Source organism: Echeneis naucrates, chromosome 2 (genome assembly GCF_900963305.1).
Source record: "Echeneis naucrates chromosome 2, fEcheNa1.1, whole genome shotgun sequence".
NCBI classification, from domain to species: Eukaryota; Metazoa; Chordata; class Actinopteri; order Carangiformes; family Echeneidae; genus Echeneis; species Echeneis naucrates.
The window spans coordinates 2,857,607-2,877,599 of record NC_042512.1 but is presented as its reverse complement, the minus strand read 5'-3'; the positions used below and the strand labels follow the sequence as shown (position 1 = coordinate 2,877,599).

The window sequence follows — 19,993 nt, the reverse complement described above, 5'->3', positions numbered from 1 at the left end:
TCAGAAGAAAACAGCCACACACAAACAAAGTCATCATGAACAGCCTACATGGAGCCTAAATGAAAAGAAGCAGGAACTAAAGTGTGAAAATAATGATGAACAAAGTGTCACACAGAGAGGCTGCAGCCTGGTGTGGACTATAACGTCAGAAAATGGATCAGTCTGTGACACGGAGCACTAAAGTTGGAAGGCAACAGTCAGAAGTGTCTGAGTTCAGCTGAGCTGAGAGTCTCCTGCACGACTGCCAGAAAAATCATTGGACTGTATTAAATCAATCAATCATCTGACCTTTATTTATACAGCACTTTTCAAACGAATAACAATGTTGCACAAAGTGCCTTACACATAAAAATATAAAAATAAACAAGACAAAATCCCCCACCTGGGCCACATCACCACCCACTCAGAGACACTCAGATTAAACAAGACATTATTTTTGTCTTACAAAGGTCATTTAGTACACAAAATAAAAATTGTCCTTTCAGAAGGTAAACTGCTGCAGTGTCCTCTGAGTTCTGCTCTTTTAGCATTTTAGCACTGACAGTAACATGTTTCACAAGAAAATGTTTAATACCAACAAAGAAAATGCTTGTATAAATGTTCCCAAAGCAGCCCAAAGGGTCCAGAAGAAGCTGAACCTAAACCCCAGGTGGAGTTTGGAGGAGCTGGCTGAGAGGAGAGGAGGACTTGAGGAGTCTCTGGGATCATGGTGGACTGGACTCTGTTCTCAGACCAGTTCTGATTCCTCTGTCAGTCTCTGCTGGATGAAGCTCTCCTCTCCACCTCCCAGGAACATGGTCCAGAGTCTGGACAAGCTGCTGCTGCAACATCTGGATCATCAGGAAGCAGCTGATCCTCCATCAACACACCTTCCTCTTCACCACCAGCAGCTATGAAGAGAAGAAGAGAGCAGATACATCAGTGTTTCCTGACTCTGTCCATCAGCTGTCAGTCAGTGATGCAGATCCAGCATAAAGACCTGCAGGGACTTCAGTCCTGTTCAGTCCAGATGTGCAGCAGCTGCTTCCTCTCAGCTCATGTTAACCCTAACCCTAACCCTAACCCTAACCCTAACCCGTGTGAACACACTGAGCTGGAAACTCACAGACCTCAAGTCTGCTGACTGGACTTCCGGTGGCGCGAGCTCGAGGATGGTCGTGTAAAAAATTGCTCTCTGCCGGTTAGCTAAACCCCCCCCAATTCAAAAGTTTTTGATACTAAAATCGACCTAAATATATCTGAAGATGGAAGGGGGGAAGGAAAAGGGCCGTGGTAAGTCACAAAGAAGAGCTAAGAAGGACGATTTTGATCGAGAGGACGACACCATTGAAAGCGTAAACACCGTAGAAGATGGCGGCGAGGAAGCATCAGCTACGAAGCCAATGTCAGGAGAAGAGTCCGCAATATTGACCACCATAAGAGAACTGATGACGGAAATCAAAACTGATATTGCAAACCGACTAACTGACTTTCAAACTAGCTTCCAGGCAGATATTAAGAAACAGCTGAACGAACTGAGAGCTGACGTACATCAAGAAATGGAGGAGGCAACAGGGAAAATCGCCCTCACAAACGAAAGACTCGAGGAAGCCGAGCAACGCATCGGGGATATGGAGACATGGAGTACGGACGCGAAAGATGCAGTGAATTCCCTTCTGAAAACACAACACGCTCTACAAGCTAAAGTTACGGAGTTAGAAGGGCACTCGCGCAGGAATAACATCAGGCTGTACGGCGTAAGAGAAACAGCAGAGGGCACCTCCGTGGCTGACTTTGTGGAGAAACTTATCAAGACTGAACTGGGTGAGGACTTCCCCCCCGACACGAATCTGGGCATCGAGCGGGCACACAGAGCCCTGGGCACGAGGCCCCCGGACAACGCGACTCCAAGATCCATTGTCATAAAATTCCTTAAATTCACAACGAAGGAAAAAGTTATTCGGGCCGCCTGGAAGAAGCCTATCACTTTTGAGGGCAAAAGGCTGTCCTTTGACCACGACTACGCAACTGAAGTGTTGTCAAAACGAAAGGAATACACGATAATAAAGAAGACACTTAAAGAAAAGGGCATCCGGTTTCAAACTCCGTTAACAAGGATGCGCGTATTCCTCAAAGATGGACCTGTCACATATCACAGCGCTGAGCAAGCAGCAGACGATCTACGTGCCAGGGGTGTTGCAGTGCCCCCCACCCGCCCGACTAAGAGGACGCTGGACAACCTTCAGCCACTGTGGGAGAATGTCAAAGGCCCCCGCCATAGAGACCCGGCAAAATTCCAACGAAGCGTACGCGAGAAACTGAGGGGATTTCAGCGGCGCACAGGAGAGGAGGAAACTACACCCGCCGGCGACTGAGAGAGAGAGAGTCTGGTTGCTTTATCCCCTCTTTGGCCCACATCGGTCTTTGGTTTTTGTTCTCTGTCTGCAAACCAAGTTAAAGCCTTAAAATAAATGACTGATCAGGTTGGTAATATACAGGCTCGGTCCTGTGGAGACTTGTAAGCTTTGAATCACAGCGTTTGCGCTGCTCACTTGCAGCTGGAATTTACTTCACTAAGTTCTGATTTTCGGGACGTAATAGCAACGGACCCTAATGTTATAAACTTAGTCTGATAAAATACCGGCATATATAGAGTAAGCCACCAGTGAACTACTAGTTGTAACTAGTCAGGGGCCCCACCTAGTGGCTGGAACATATCCCCACCCCAGAGGTTGGATTAGCCTGAACCTCCAAGTTGGAAGCCCACTCATTTTATTTGTATTATAGTTATGTTTGTTTATACTGTTCCGTCGTGTTATATTGTTATTATGTTTTGAGGTCTAAGAGGGTATCACCACAGGAACTGAGATGCTTTACAATTGCAGATTATGGGTGAAAGAGAATTTCATGTTGTCACACTCAATGTAAATGGTCTCAGTAGCCCTACTAAGAGGGCAAAGATGATAGCTAAGGCTAAGAAGGAGAAATCACAAATCGTATTCTGGCAAGAAACACACTTACAGTCGTCTGAACATGAAAAGCTAAAAAAGATGGGATTCAGAAATACATTTTACTCCTCTTATAAAAGAGGTCGCAAACGTGGGGTTGCAATTTTGATCTCAAACTCGGTTAACTTTGAATTTATATCAGAGATTAAGGACAAGGAGGGAAGATTTATATTGGTCAAGGGTAAATTGGATCACAAAGAGGTGACCCTACTTAACATATATGCCCCTCCTGGAAGCAATAAGGTTCTTTTCAAGAAAATCTTTGATCTAATTTCCTGTGAAACTCTTGGTGTTCTTATTTGTGCGGGGGACTTAAACATGATAATTAACCCCAAACTAGATACAACTAACCAAAAAAGGAAAATAAATAACTTAGAAAAATGGGTAAAGAAAAGATTACAGGATTTAGGTTTGATAGATATATGGCGAGATTTCCATAAGCAAGATAGACAATACACTTTTTATTCTGCACGCCACGATGTACACTCCAGAATAGATTACTTTTTTATGTACAACTCTGAAAAACACAGAGTAAAGGAATGTAGGATGGGCACAAGAGACCTGTCTGACCATTCTAGTTTGCACTTAAAACTGCACGTGGACAGCAAACGCAAAAATACACTGTGGAGGTTGAACACTAACTTGTTAAATGACCCAGGATTTAAAACAACTATTAAAGGAGAATTACAAACATATCTGGAAAATAATAATAACGGACAGGTAAATGCAGTGACACTATGGGACGCCGCAAAAGCTGTCCTCAGAGGTAAAATTATATCAATTACTGCCTTTATGAAGAAGACAAAAGCCCAAAGACTAATTGATCTGCAAAATAATTTGCTACAATTAGAGCAGTTGCATAGTAAACACAAAAATCCCCTTCTACTGCAACAAATTAGACCAATTAAGCAGGAAATAGATAAAATTCACAGTGAAGAGTTAGAGAAAAAGCTTCGGTTTATGAGGCAAAAATTTTATGAGACAGGTTCGAAAGCAACAAAACTGTTAGCGTGGAGACTGCGAAAACAACAAGCTGAAAATACTATTCACGAAATAAGAGATCCTAATTCTAATAAAACAACCCGCACACTGGATGGCATTCAAAAAGCATTTGAGAAATATTATGAACGCCTGTACACACAGCCAGACAGACCAGAGTCAGATATTGTAGAACGGTTCTTAAATCAACTAGATCTTCCTTCTATAGGGAAGTTACACAACGATGATCTCATAAAAGAAATAACAACTGAGGAAGTTGATAAAGCAATCTCTGGCCTGAAAGCAGGGAAATCACCGGGCACCGACGGGTTTCCTGGTGAGTGGTATAGGTCTTTTAGGGAACAAATAACCCCTCTACTTTGCGAGTGTTTTAATTATGTCCTAAAAGAGGGAGTTCTGCCTCCATCTTGGAGGGAAGCCTTTATCTCTGTAATCCCAAAAGAAGGCAAAGACAGGAAAAAATGCAGCGGATACAGGCCAATCAGCGTGCTGAATCAAGATTACAAATTATATGCTTCCATATTGACTAAAAGGATGGAGAAGGTGTTACCATTAATAATAAATGAAGACCAAACCGGCTTTATTAGTGACAGACGAACCCAGGATAACATAAGGAGGTCTCTCCATATAATAGAACAAATAAAACACGAAAGGATTAGTGCTGTCCTGGTGAGTCTCGATGCTGAAAAGGCGTTCGACTCGGTGGGGTGGGAGTTCCTCTACCAGGTAATGGGGAAATTTGGTTTCTGTAAAAAATTTATACAGTCCATTAAAACACTATATACGCTACCAACCGCTAGAATTAAGATTAATGGCCATATGTCGAAGACCATACATTTACAACGAGGATGTCGTCAGGGCTGTCCTGCTAGCCCAGGACTCTTTAACTTGTTTATTGAACCATTAGCCCAACTCATAAGGCAAGAGACAGCCCTTGAAGGCATCACAATAGGAGGTTCAGAACATAAAATATGCTTGTACGCGGACGATGTCCTGGTAGCTTTGAAAGCACCACCATTAAGTGTACCCTTACTCATGGATCTCTTAACAATGTATGGCACTTTCTCAGGTTATACCCTCAATATAGAGAAAACCCAAGCTCTGGTTTTTAATTTCATCCCCCCGCAGGATCTTGTTAACAGGTACAATTTTAAATGGAACGCTACAAGTATAAAATATTTGGGAGTGATATTGACAAAGGACACAATTCACCTCTACAATGAGAATTATGTAGTAGTTAACAAGAAGATAGGTGACGATTTTAACAGGTGGGGCTCACTCCCTCTCGACTTAGGCAGCCGAATAATGACCATCAAAATGAATATCTTACCTCGCTTGTTATATTTATTCCAGTCACTACCAGTCAAAATTCCTGACTCACAGTTTAAAGTATGGGACAAGCAAATTTCAAGATTCATATGGGAAGGGAAAAAACCACGAATAAGATATAATACATTGCGGTTGCCGAGGGAGGAGGGGGGGTTGGCCCTACCATGCCTGAGGGATTTCTATGTAGCAGCACAATTAAGACCCTTGATTCTTTGGTGTGACCCCGAGTATGAAGCCAACTGGAAAGATATTGAATTATCAATATCAAATAGACCTGTGCAATCTTTGTTGGGCTGCCCTTCTGTTATCAAGGACCTTCCTGATCTTCAAAATCAATGGGTTTGTTTTTCTTTGAATGTGTGGCTAGACTTTGTAAAGAAGTATCAGATCCAAAAAGAAGTAAAAATATTGAGGTGGCCAGCATACGACCCAGATTTTAAGCCAGCATCCCTAGATTTAAAATATAGACAGTGGATAAGATATGGAATTACATCATACTCTCTATTAGTGAAGGATGGGAAATTAATGGACTTTCAGTCTATGTCTAGAAAATATGGTCTAGGAAGACAAGATTTGTATAGACATACACAAATATGTCACTACTATCAAAACGAGGTGAAAGGTCATGGTATAGAGGAACAATCTGGGGTTACACAAATGTTCATGAGAGCTTATAACTCAAAGTCCTCTCAACGAATTATTGGGAATCTGTACTCAAGTATCTCACATATGAAGACTCACTCAACAGACTATATTAAACAAAAATGGGAAAGAGAGTTGGAAATTGCAATCTCCCCAGAGGAATGGACTGCCACAATACACACCCAGATGTCGACCACAAACTCACAGTGTTGGAGAACTTTTTGTTGGAAGAACCTGGTGAGGTTTTTCATAACCCCCAAAATAAAATCAAAACAACCAGGCCATCAGGCCCGATGCTGGAGACAATGTGGCCAACTAATGGCAGACCATACTCATATTTTCTGGACCTGCCCCGCTTTGCAACCTTTCTGGACCCAAGTTCAAGCAACAACAAGGAAGATTCTGGGATTCGACATTGACTTTACTTGTCTCTCATTTTATTTGGGGAATGTATCAAAGGATCTGCATAACAGAGACAGATATTTATTAAAGATACTTATGGTAGCAAGTAAGAAAGCAATAACCAGACGCTGGCTTCTGAGAGAACCTCCCACCCTGCACCTATGGAAAAATATAATGAATGACATATACAACATGGAAAGCTTAACTTTCTCTTTGAGGCTACAGAAGGAAAAGGGGAAAGATTATTGGGCCAAATGGGTTACATACCTAGTTGATGCTGAGTGTGACAGTTGAAACTGCTGTTGATTTTGAACAAAAGCTTATTATCCTGTGGTGAACACTCGCGTAAATCACCCAATATGTCTGAATGTCTGTATATGACCTCCTGTTTGTGTTATGAAGGAAAAAAATAAAAATAAAGTATAAAAAAAAAAAAAAAAAGGTTGTTGAGATAAACTCATGTAACTTCTTCTGCAGGAGTTCAATTAAAACTCTCTGACCAATCAGGTAACTGCAGAGTCTTCATGTCTCCCTTTGGAACATCCTGACGTTTTGTGGAAGAGATGGACGTGGAAGGCCGGTTAGCTCAGCTGGTTAGAGCGTCGTGCTAATAACGCCAAGGTCATGGGTTCAATCCCCATACTGGCCACAAGCAGCATCTCAGAACTTGCTGTTGTTGTCTCCATAGACTTCAATGCAGCCTGAAGTCTTTTTCCAACCAGTGGAACTGCCCCCTGGTGGTCATTAGAAGTGCAGCTTAACTTATCAGATACAACAATAACACAAAGTTACAATGATCAGAGCAGATCTAGACTGCAGATAGATCATTTCCTTTGTAACAGTTTAGTGATTAGTTTCCAGCTGGCATTGTGCACCATGCAGGGGATGTAGCTCAGTGGTAGAGTGGATGCTTTGCAAACTGCCAAACACTGCATGTTTTCACATGGGGGTGGGGGGGGGTTGAAATTACAAAGGGAGAAAGAAAAGACAGAGGGAGGCTTGTCACTGTAAATTACTGTGATGAGTGCTGAATCTTATTGAAGAGCATCAGACTTTTAATCTGAGGATCCAGGGTTCAAGTCCCTGTTCAGGTGCTGCAGCTTCTTCCCAATGGCTGTTTTTTTGTCATCACATGTACCTTTGTGTTCATGACGAGGTGGCCGAGTGGTTAAGGCGATGGACTGCTAATCCATTGTGCTCTGCACGCGTGGGTTCGAATCCCATCCTCGTGGGTTTTCAGCTGGCTTTAGTCTGTCTGAGTTGTACCCTGCTGTTGAGCAGATTGAAATGTGGTGATTGCACTTTTTTAACAGGAGACAAACTTTGTTAAGAGTCATGATGGTCACGACACTACAGAAACTGCATGCACTCATTCATTTGAAGCGACCGTGAGAGTGTGACGTATCCATCTGTGTCGCGTGGGGCATCAATGAAAGGCAGGAAATGCCTTTGATCTCCAGTGACGTCACACAGTCTCGTTGTGGAGTTATTAGTTGTTGATTCTGCAAAAATGGTCCATAGAAGTCTAATATCACCGAAACATGTTAACCAGACAGTGTTCAAGGAATTGAGGTTTAAACCACTAAATTCTCATTATTAACTAACTCTTGTTCTTTCTGTAGCTTAAAGCGTTAATGAGTTGAAACGCAGCAAAAACATATTAAATGATAAAAGTATAAATACGAATACAATAAAAAATTGTACGGTCCATGGTGTAATCGTTAGCACTCTAAATCTGTCACTCATAACAGTTTTAGATTTAATTAAACAATTCAAGATTGCTGTTTGTGTGTTGTGGATGAAAAATCTGCATAAAATGGGAATATGATTGCTTGACAATCAAGGGTTAGGACTGAAAACACTAAAGCCTGTGGCTCCCTGTGGTGCAGAAAGAGAAAAGACGATTGTAGAGTTCTTACCTGAGCTCTGGTGAATATTTATTACAGGTGCTGCAGGAAGACAGAAGGTTGTTTCAAGACTCATGAGTGGCGAATTTACAGCATTTAGTTTGCATTTAGAGCCAGGTGATCAGAATTAGGGTGCAACTTTAAGGAGGAGATTGGAGTTGTTCTTTGGGTATTCAGACAGGAAATGTCATTTATTTAGTGTCATAACACGTAGCATGATTCTTGTGCTGGACGTCAGGAGTGAAGGCAGTAACTCCAACAGTTCCAATATGATCAGGACTGTGGCAGTAAAACAAAGAAGCATGAAACCAGATTCTGTGATGTCACAAAGGTTCTAATGACATCAAAGAGATCAAAGACTCCTCCCACTTTTTTGTCATGACCTCCACAGTAGAGTGCACTCTGTTAATGAAGCTCAAAAGACAATCATGTTCCTGCCAGGTACCTTTGAGTTCTGCCGACAGAAGCAACAACAAAACTGGAACTATTTGGACTGAACTGGATTTGAAACCTTCACTGTCACCACCCACCACTGCCAGTTTGTTTCTTGTCAATGAAAACTAATCAGCTAATTCAGGCATTTTTCATCTCTCTGTGAACAAAAGTTATAGAAGCCAGTGAAAGACAATACCAACACCAGGTGGGCTGAAATGAGAAACATCACAGTCAAACAGAGTTCATGCCTGCGTATGAAAACATGCAGGTTTGGCAGGGGGCACCCAGATTTGAACTGGGGACCTCTTGACCTGCAGTCAAATGGCCACGCCGTTGATGTGACATTATGTTACGGCTTCAGCTGGCGTCTTCACTGTGGCAAGTGTCTTGTCAAGATCCTTCAAGTAACACAACCAGACAGCAAACTTCACACTGTCATTCATCTGTCGTTCATAACATAACAGCGGGCGTTGTGCACCATGCAGGGGATGTAGCTCAGTGGTAGAGTGCATGCTTTGCATGTATGAGGCCCCGCGGTCCCTGTAATCTCCAGCGTTGATAATGAAGCATGGGAAGTCTTTATCTTGTGCAACACCCTGATCTCTCAATTATCCACTCAGCTTGGAGCGATTTATCCTGTGTAGTCATCCTACCAAATTACCAAAGTGAACACAAGTGTACATGTGATGACAAAACAGCAGCCATTGAAGTCCACTTAAAAGCAAACTCCTAATGTTTTGGCCTCTTTTTTTTAACTCACGTCAAAACATCATAATGAAGTTACGTCAAGTACATATAGAGCAGGTCTAGACCAAACTCTTATTAAAATTATTTTGAGAGCCGTGGTGAGGAGGGGTTCCAGGTCAGTATCTGGAGGATTTTGCAGATGATGTGCTCCTTTCGGCACCATCTACATTGATCAACTTGCTGATCACTGCCACGACATGTTGATGTTAGGACAGTTGCACTGCCCCTTTCCTCCACTTTGGTTTCACCAGAGACATTAAATATGGTATAACTTGTAATACATAACTTCCCAGACGCCTTGTCCATTAGGCCACGTGGTCACTGGGCCATGGTGATGTCCCGTTGTCAGAATCAGTCAGTTCTTTCTCTTGGCATGATAACACTGTGAGAGATGTGCATTTGAAGCCTTCACTGTGGGACTTTGAAGAAGTGGATGGTGAACATGGGAAACTTGCTCCTTGAAAACAACTAAACATTGTTGACAGGATTTGAACCTGCACGGGGAAACCCCAATGGATTTCGAGTCCATCGCCTTAACCACTCGGCCACAACAACTACATGAGCCGCAAGAAAAGTAGAAATACACAAAAAACTAAAAAAGCTGAGCAGAGTGCTGTGGACTTTTGAAGGTGCTGTGTTCAGGTGACAGTCTCTTCTGGAATTGAGGGTTCAAATACCACTCCTGACAGTCTGTGCTGTTACCCAGCTTCTTTGTCTGAGGGCCCTCTGGGGAAAGATCTTTGTTGTGCTTTAAGTCACATCTGTCCTCATTCTGCTGATTCCTCAATTAACTGTTAGTACAAACTGTTTGTAAATGTTTGCACTTCCGACATAGCTTTTTATCTCTCATTTCAGCATTAAGAAGCAATGCCTGCTATAAAAGGCATTCACGTGGAAGACCTAGAACCCGTGATGTGTTTCACTAAGAGCTCAGTCATCACACTCAACTGATGTTGTAAACAGGTTACATTCAGAGGAACAGAGGTAATTAGTAGCGATGGGATTCAAACCGACCCTTTGAAGAGACCGCAGAATGAATGCAGCACCTTGGACTGCTTGGCTTCTGAAATGTTTCATAAATAGATTGAATAGGTGAGGGCTTTGGGACGGGGCTCACGGCAGCACCCGCTGTTGAGAGCTGCAGAGCGATGTGCGCTTTCACATCAGTTTACACCACCAAAGTGGTAGAACTCTTGCCTCTCATGCCAGAGGCCCGGGTTCAATTAGTGAACTTCTGACTTTAGGTCCATATTGAATGATCATTGAAGATTTTAACAACCAGCCTCTACAGTCCTCCGCTCTACCAACTGAGCTATCTCAAGGTTGTCACAGTTTCAGAAGGCTGTGCGACTCTGTGGCGCAATGGTAGCGCGTCTGACTCCAGATCAGAAGGTTGCGTGTTCAACTCACGTCAGGGTCAGATCATCTGTTTGCACTTTTGGTAAACCCTCACATACTCTGTGGTGCAGCAGGAAGTGTTTTTCTGATGATCCATTTCATTTCTTCACATCACAGACAATTTTAGAATTCCAGGAGGACTATTGGACTATCATTCACAAGACATTAGAGAACTTCATTCACAGTTTGTTTTTCCACAGAGGAAGTGAAGTCACACACCACATGATGTTTCTCTTTCCTGCTCCTCGTTAATATAGTGGACAGTATCTCTGCCTGTCACACAGAAGACTTCAAACCTTCAAACTACTGATGCACCGATATGAAATTTTTCCCTGATACCGTTATCAATATCTGTTAAAAATATTTTCCCTGACCGGGAATCGAACCCGGGAAAAAGTGGGAGGAGTCACTTAACTGCACAGTCTTCCTGTCTCTCATTGGAACAGCCTGAAGTTTTGTGGAGGTGAAACCAAACCAGATACCATCCACAAGACATTTTCAGTGCCCAGTTTTATTTTCACTGCAGTTACTCATGTTAACCACTCTGAGACAGTTTTAACAGCTAAAGAGTTTAAAATAAGAGTTTTCATTTCAGAGCAGTTAAAACAGACCAAGAACACCGAAGTAAGGGGCAACATCTGTGGCGCAGTTGGTCAGTGCAGTGAAAATTAGTTCCAGTTTTGTTGTTGCATCTGTCTGCAGAACTCAAAGGTATCTGGCAGGACCACATTTGTCTTTGGAGCTTCATTGACAGTGTGCACTCTGTGGTGGAGAGATCAAAGACTCCTCCCATTTTTTCCCATGAACTCCACAGTAGAATGCACACAGTTAATGAAGCTCCAAAGACAAACGTGGTGTGCTCTGCTCGGGTTCAAATCCCGGACGAGCCCTTACTGTTACGTCGCCAACATCAGTGCCTGGCCATTGTGACTCTTACCAAAGTTTGTCTCCTGTGAAAAGCGGTCAATCACCACATTTCCATCTGCTCAACACAGCAACAACCACTTTGTCGTGAGTGAGTCTGAAGAGCTGCTGCTTTTGATATATTGCCAGTCAGCAAATAATATTTGGCAAGGATCATGTAGATCTACATACTGTAGAGTATCATCAAGATCACAGGTTGGGAACATCACCTGTGAGCAGAAAATCCAAAAAAATCCCGACCCGAACACCAGAGGAAGGTTAGTTTTTTCTCCACATTATTCACAGAAATGGTCAAAAGCCTTTGATGCTCGTTGAACTTCAGTGGTAGAATTCCTGTGTGCTGCACATGTTTGATTCTCAGCTGATGGTAATGATCCTCTTAACAACATCCAAATGTTAGAAACTCAGTGCTGCCTGCAATATAAAACACAGCTGCTCTACATGAAAAGTGATGCAACTGTGGTCACCTCCTGTCTGTAGGCAGACTCATCACTGTGCTGGATGAGGCTGATGAAAAAAAAAAAAAAAAACAAGCCAGGGTTGAACCAGCAACCTAAGGATTTCAGCTGTAAGCCTCTACAGTCCTCTGCTCTACGAATTGAGCTATCGAAGGAAACTGCTGGTATTCAGGGAGCCACAGACTTTAGAGTTTTCAGTGCTAACCCCTTTATTGTCAAAAAATCATATTCCTATTTTATGCAGATTTTTCATTCACAAAAGGTTTTGTCAGGAGTGGGATTTGAACTCACGCCTCCATTGAGAGACCAGAATACCCGTCTGCACAGGACATAGTTTAACTTAAGTCTGGCGCCTTAGAGCACTCGGCCATCCTGACACGTGTCCAGCTGCTCCTCTCTGATGTGGTTCGACTCCCGGTATGGGAATTTACTTTACAACAAGGTACCTACCACAAGACTCTTCACGCCTTTCTAAGGATGTTCTCTGTTCTTGTTGTGAATGAAGATGAAGTTATGTCAAGTATGTATGTACGTACGTACATAGGTACGTACTTGTATATACTTAATAAAATTAATAAATCTCTGAATAAAATTATTTTGACTTTTATTTTGAGAGCAGGAAGGATATCCAATACATTAAGTTGGGGAGTCTGGGGTTCATAACCCAAAGATAAAGTTCAATGAATCATATCCAGAATGAAGAGCTCAATTAAGAATAACATTTCCTTTAAACGTCTGACATCACAAATCATCTGACATTACTGTTTGATAAATGTGGTGACAACATGTTTTATGTCTTAAAAGTCCTGCAGCTCTTCCAACTGAGCTACTCAGGCTTCTGATTGGGGCGTATTTCAGATGAAATGAAAGAGCCGATCTCTGAATGTGCTCCTGCTGCTGGCTCTCTCTCAGCTGATCCCAGCTGATCCGCTCCGAGGCTGACAACCAAATGTACCTCATGTAAGTCAAGCGATGAAATGAGTTCATCCTCTCATCTGAACTTTATCAGGGGAGTATAAATAAACGAGTCACATTTGATTTTAGTTCAATTTAACGCCACTTATTTGTCCAATAACAGCTGATTTGTGTTTCACTTCATTCGTTTCATTCTTACGCGAGACGAGTCATGTGCGTCTTTGTGCGCATGCGCTCATCCATCCGAATCAAACGCAAGTGTGACGTATGCGTTGGTGTTGCGTGGGAGAGCGATGAAAGACAGGAAATGGTATTGATCTCCAGTGACGTCACACAGTCTGGTTGTGTGTTGGCTGTGTGTGTGTCTCCTTTAAGCTGACGTCTGTACTGGTCAGATCAGATACACATCTCTGATCACTTCCCTTGGAGATCCAACAAACCCCTCTCCCCCTTTCATCCTCCTCTAGCTCTGCCCCTCGGTCCCCCTCCCCCTCCCTCCCTCTCCTCAGCCCCTGAAACAACACCAGCGTTTCCCCCCTCCTGAATCTCTAACAGGTGTACAGCCCTGTCTATGGCATTCAAACATTCTGTGTGTGAATCAACCGGTGGAGAAGGTGAATCAAACCCAGAGAAATGAGGAGAGACGGGGGGCTCAGTCGCAGAATCATTTTCTATAGTTAAACTGTTTATTACAGAACGAAGTTCGTTTACAGCATTCGTTAGAGTTTCAGGATGATTCAACTCATCTATAGCGAGGTTTATTGCAAGAAAAGGGTCTCGTTCCCTTTTTGTTCCATGTCACGCTTTTTTTTTTAATAAACTCAAACCACATTAAAACATCATATCCTCATGACAGTGCATACAACCTGTCAAGGAATCTATGGAGGTGTCTGCACGGAATCCTCCGGTGGATGTACGAGCAGGGTGAACGGGAGCAGTATGGTGAAAAAGGCCTGTAAGGTGACCTATCTCTTCTGTATCGCCGTCTCCTCTTCTCCTTCCTATAGTCTGGGGAAAAAAATAAAATAAAAATAAATTATTTCCCACGGAGCTATACACAGCTGGAGCAGCTTCGCTCTGTTTCACTCAATGTCAATGCAGGTACACAGTTTGAATACTGGTGAATGTTTTAGATGTGAAAAAACAACCAGAGTTTAAAAAAAAAACAAAAAACAAAACGTACGATCTCTTCTGCTGGTGGTGGAGGAAGAAGAGCTGCTCGAAGACTCCTTGGATCCTTTCCTAGAGTCTCCTCAAGCGTCCTCCTGTCTTGAGACCTCGGGGTCCTGGAATAGTTTTTTTTTTTTTTTTTATCCCCGTCCGGCCGCAGTTCTTCACCCGCGGGTTTCTGAGAGCCTTCAGCCTCTGTTATGGTCTCGGCTGTGGGAGAACTTTCTCTGAAAACTTGACTTCGTCCAGATCTTGCGTACAAACTACCGGGGGAAAAAAAGAAATACCGTTTAAAAAAAGGTCATTTAAGATCAAAGGACCTGTCAAGTTTGACGAGAAGGTGTTCATATTACTCTCTGAGGTGTTGTTGCAGTACACAAACAATGTCATTCTGAGTGCAACCAACAGATGGAGCCATCAGAAAACTGGATTTCTTCATCATTTCAATATTCAATTGTAATTTCTACTATTTACATACTTTGGTAATTGTCAAAGAGGACAATATCATGTAATGATGAAAAAACAAAACGTCCTTCATTTTGAATTGTGACACATGAATCTGTTCTCTGAGGTGTAGAGAGGGAGAGCGATTTATTTATTTTTTTGATGATGAAATGGTATTGGTTTGATGTTGCGACAGTTGTAGCATAACATTTCAACTACTTTGAAATATATTAGATTTTTTTTTCAATGTCATAATTTTTGCTGGAGCAGTCAGGGCATTTAGGGGGGCATTGTGCATATGCCCAGATTTGTACCATTCAGGATTAATTTCCCTGCCGGTGTCTGTATGCCTTATTCTTGTGTCTCCTGGAGGGGTTAAGTTCACTCATTTCCTGGGGCTGAAACTCCCCCAGGTGGTGTTGCTGTTGACACGTCCCCAATACTATCCCATCCTTTGTCGCGACAAAAACAATGTTGAGAGAGGAAAACTTTGCTCTCAACATTTTACTCCTGTTAACATGTTTGACAAGATGACTGAGAAGCTTCAGGTTGATGCAACACAAATCATCCTCAGTGAGTCAATAAGCAATAAGGCTGGTTTGTCTTTAAACCTGAATCTGTAACTTCAGGTGAGAAGAGAACAGCAAAGAAACAACCATGGATATACTTTCTGCCCAAATGTGTGGTCACAATGCTTTATAGATGCAAAACAATAAATATAAAATATCTATGATATTTTTTGGCTTGGGTGTTGGGTTTGTTCTGTTTTAATTCATTGTAATGAGTTTCCTCAAAACTTCTCAGTGGCAATGTGAAGCAGTTGTGCGTGTCATGAACTGAAAGCTGTTTAATAATGTGTTAGTCTGTGTTAGTTCTGCCATGGAAAAGGTCATAAATGCACACTATGGTAGAATCATCATAAAGACATGACATTGTCACACTCCACTTCTGGTTGTCTTGTTTCCACCCACCTGCCCACCTCTACCTGTCGGGTGCAACCACCTAATCAGTGCATTCATCTCATTCCATTCATTTTCCACCAGATTATCTTTAGCATCTTGCAAAGCTCTCTCACATTCATTGCCAGATTGTTTGTCTGGATTTCACCCTGCCTGTCTCTGACCACCATCTGTCCCTGACTCCTCTGACTGCTTGCTCTCACCTCTCCCTGTTTACCTGGATTCCCTCACCAGAGGGACTTCAGAATAAACTGTTGAACTGTTCTTCTTTGTTGTGAGTCTGTACTGTATTTGGGTTCGACCTAACACCCGTTACAGTCAGTTAGTATTGAAATTTTGTATAATAGGTGGATATTACTTTAATAGGACTGAGGGGTAAAGGTGCAATCCAAATACGAAACACCAGAAATGCCCCTCGCATGATGCTAAAGATAATCTGACAGAAAGTCAGTGGAGTGGAATGAGATGGTTGTGCTGATTAGTGGGTGCAGCAGGCGGGTAGAGCTGGGAAGACGAGTGAAAAAGTACTGTCAAGTCGGGGAGGGCAGATCGATCCACATATCATCAGTATTGATACCAAGGTCAGTATTAGTATCGGATCGATACTTGTGCGATGTTTTTGTTGCAGCCTGTTTTATACGTGAAACACATTACTTGAATTTCCTCACAGAGAGTGTGTGAGTGCAGCTTCTCTCTCAGTCCTGAATGCATAAATGAATGCAACAAACACGAGATATAATCTGTCAGAAAATGAGTGGAATGAGATGGTTGCACTGATTAGGTGGGTGCAGCAGACGGTTAGAGCTGGGCAGGTGAGAAAAGAAGAAAACCAGTGCAGTGTGACGTCTTTGTGTTGATTCTATCATAGCATGCATTTATGACCTTTCCCATAGCAGAACTAACACAGACTAACTGTGCATCTAATTGCATCTAGCTGGAGTTTGTCAGTTATCTTGTCCACGGTAACATGCTAACAGAAGTAACGCGTTATCCACTTTACTTGTACCTTCAGAGAAGTTAAGGGCAAAGTTTCACTCTGCCAGCATTGTTTTCATTCATATCAAAGCAATGCTTCATGCTGTAGTATTGTTAAATCTATTTTTGCTGCCACGTTGATGAACTTTTTACCTTCAAAAACAGTCCTGCCAGAGAAATGCTCTCCTGGGTTTCAAACTGTCTGATGTCACAGTTTGTTGAATTGTTTAATAAATACAATAATAAATTAAATAAATGTATGGGAAAATTTTTCAGCTGCCTCCAATTTGTCAAAATCGCTATATACATATAATGCATTATTATTATTATTATTAGTGGTAGTAGTGTAGTCTTAATAATAGTAGTATTAACTAACTAATTAACTTATTTATTAATGAAATCAGAAAGACAAAACAATGTGTGTATTATAAGTCACAGACTGGAAGCAACAGCAAGGCACCCTGTTATTCATTCACGTGTTTTTAATAGTTTTCTTAGTCTTGGCTGCGTATTGTTTTTGGTGTCTTTACCTGTTCCCTCTGAGTCCTTTAAAAAGAGAGACTGGAGAAATGTTCTTCACTTTCACCGGCTCCGGGAGACACCTCAGCTGCCGGGGCGGCAGGCCATGCGTACATTACCGGACACTGGCAACACAGGACAGGAGCCGGAAGTAGGCACGAGCGTTGAGGGTCAATGTTAGCTGTTAGCACGTCAGCTAACCCACGTCTCATTTGACTTCTTTTTTGTCTAATGTTAACGAGTTATCATGACTAATGCGAGCAGGTTATTCTGACTAATGCTAATAATTTATTAAGTCCAATGCGAATGCGTCATTCTTACTAATGCTACCAATTTATTATGTCTGATGCTAACGAGTTATTGTGACGAATGCTAATAATTCATAATTCATTCTGTCTAATGCTAATGAGTTATTCTGACTCAGGTTCTAAAATAATTCCTTGCTCTTCCATTTCCTGTGTACAGGCACAGTACTGTCACAGTTGGACAGAGTAAAGATCTCTCAGTGGGTCGACCAGCTGTCCAGTCCAGAGAGCAGAGAAAAGCCCTCCTGGAGCTCAGCAAAAAGAGGGAGTCAGTGGCCCCGTAGCAGCCAAGCTGCAGGTAAGAGAGCCAGAGCAGGATTTTCTACATGAGGGGGACAAGAGATGCACCAAGCAGTGTTATTTTGGCAGCAAGTTTGGATTTAGATTGGCTGCAGTCTTTTCACTAAAATGTCAGTGTTTGTAATATACACCGGCTCAGTTACACTCCAGTCCATATTGTCCTGAATTTATTACATTAGACGTGTTGTTGTACCTTGCAGACTAACAGCAGCAGTACAACAACAAACCAATGTTTCCTCTGGACAGACTGTCCAACAGGTTGGAGCGGTTTTAACGTCACTCTGATGTTGTTTCATACTTTGGATGTGACTTTTCCTCAGCTCAAACAGACACCAGGACTGATGAGGGACAACAAGCAGCTTCTTCTCTTCACATGAAGCTGGAAAGTGTCAGAAAGTCTCCCTGAAGTGAGTTCAGCAGGTGAGAATCTGTAAATGTGTGAACAGGATCACTGTGATCACATTGTTGTTTCACTGTTTGACTGGACAGGAGAACTTTTCTGGATGCTGATTGGCTGCTTTCAGATGTGTAAAAATAATATTAATAGTTTATCTTGGAGTTGAAGGACAATGATTTGAGGATAAGTTGTATTCATGGCCATTAAAAGAATCAACAGAGGACTGATCTTCAGTGTGAGTTGACAGAGTTTATTGAGAATCTGTAAGTGTGTGTTTGTGTGATTTTGTCAGAAACACAGCCTCAGGGTTTGTAGAGTAAAACAGATTTATTATTTATTTCCAATTTATTTCACCAAGATAATCCACTTTTTATTGATACATTTGTGTTGGATTTAAAAACTAATACAACTTTTAAGTGATAAATGTAACACATTTGGGATTACAGATCAATAAATACCAAATGCTAGAGCTGCTGTCACAGATAAAGATGGTTTGCTTTGGTAATTATTTCTTCCATGTTAATGAGACATGAGAGGACCAAATGGGAAAAATAAGCCCTATGAATAAATATTTAAATAATTGTCATGCATTAATTGAAATGGGAAATGAATAATTAAATGTGTCATTAATTCATTAAAATACCAGTTAATTTGATCTAAAAATATAGATTTCATGGTACTGTTGCAGTGCTTCATGAATTAATTTTATCTGTCAAACTCACCCATCAAAGTCAGTGGGCGGGGTTAGAGCGAATCGAGCTAAATCGATTGTTTTTGTCAGCAGCTTGGAAGTGTTTCAAAACATTAAGGCTACGGCTGATGTGTTTCAACTTTCTCAGGAGGTGTTTAAAGATATTTTAGGCGTTGCAGAGTATGTGAAAGCAGAGCCTGCTGACCCAGAGCAACTTAAACCAGATTTTATTTTTTTAAAGGTTTTTAAATGGCCCCAACAAATTAGTCTGAACTGAAACAAAAGATTAAGTTGATTTCCTTGACCTGGTGTGCTGTGTTATTCTAGAGCAATGACAGAACAAACATGTCAGAACTGGCCTGAAACCTTGAATGAACTTGGCTGAAAGAATATAACTCTTCCTGTTCATGGTTCACATCAGTAATGTGACACGAATTAAAGCACAGCTCCATCATACAGTCAGATATCACCATCTAGTGGACAGAGAGAAGAAGCACCATCAGAATGACACTGACATTGACACTGATAGATCAGATTGATTTGTGTATGAAGTTGTGGAGGCACAGTATTTAATGTGCAAAAAGAAACAAATGTCTAAGGTGCATCCCAAACATCAGATGAACCACCTCCCCTGGTCTGGGGTTTCCTGACAAAGGTCAGATTGGTTTAGATGTAACTGTTTGATTAGGCCTGTAATGGCCTTTAAATGTTACAAAATGCAATATTTATATGATGTGATCAAAAATTGTGTGTATGATGCAAGAACTGAATGTTGGCATGTGCATTAATCTTGAATGTCTTTTCTGACTTTTTTTTCTTTCTTGATTTCAGTCAGATGCTGTCATAACAGTTTGTTGTTGGGAGTTAAAGGCTGAAGTTAATGACATATTAGTGACAGTGATGATGATGTATTTGTCCTGTGATGTAAATCCTGTTGTAATGAAGCTTTTTGTTGTGTTTGTGTGAAGGTGGAGGCTCAGCTATGAATCAGTGTGAGGACAGAGAGGAGGGAGCCCCTCCCTCTAAAACCACTCTGTGTGGGGAACATGAGAGTCAGACCAAAGCTCAGAGGTGAGATGAGGATCTCTAA

At 41.8% G+C, this 19,993-nt stretch overlaps 1 protein-coding gene and 4 non-coding genes across 5 annotated transcripts in view; 3 read left to right on the top strand and 2 right to left on the bottom strand.

The window, feature by feature from the left end:
- LOC115053002 (NLR family CARD domain-containing protein 3-like) overlaps positions 1-19,993 on the bottom strand; it is a 237,659-nt gene that overhangs the window by 115,237 nt on the left and 102,429 nt on the right. The gene's annotated exons all lie outside the window — the stretch shown is intronic.
- On the top strand, positions 6,935-7,008 carry trnai-aau (transfer RNA isoleucine (anticodon AAU)). The gene has a single exon. It is a non-coding gene; the product is annotated as a tRNA-Ile (tRNA).
- trnas-gcu (transfer RNA serine (anticodon GCU)) lies at positions 7,510-7,591 on the top strand. Its single transcript has one exon. It is a non-coding gene; the product is annotated as a tRNA-Ser (tRNA).
- On the bottom strand, positions 9,922-10,003 carry trnas-cga (transfer RNA serine (anticodon CGA)). The gene has a single exon. It is a non-coding gene; the product is annotated as a tRNA-Ser (tRNA).
- trnaw-cca (transfer RNA tryptophan (anticodon CCA)) lies at positions 10,797-10,868 on the top strand. The gene has a single exon. It is a non-coding gene; the product is annotated as a tRNA-Trp (tRNA).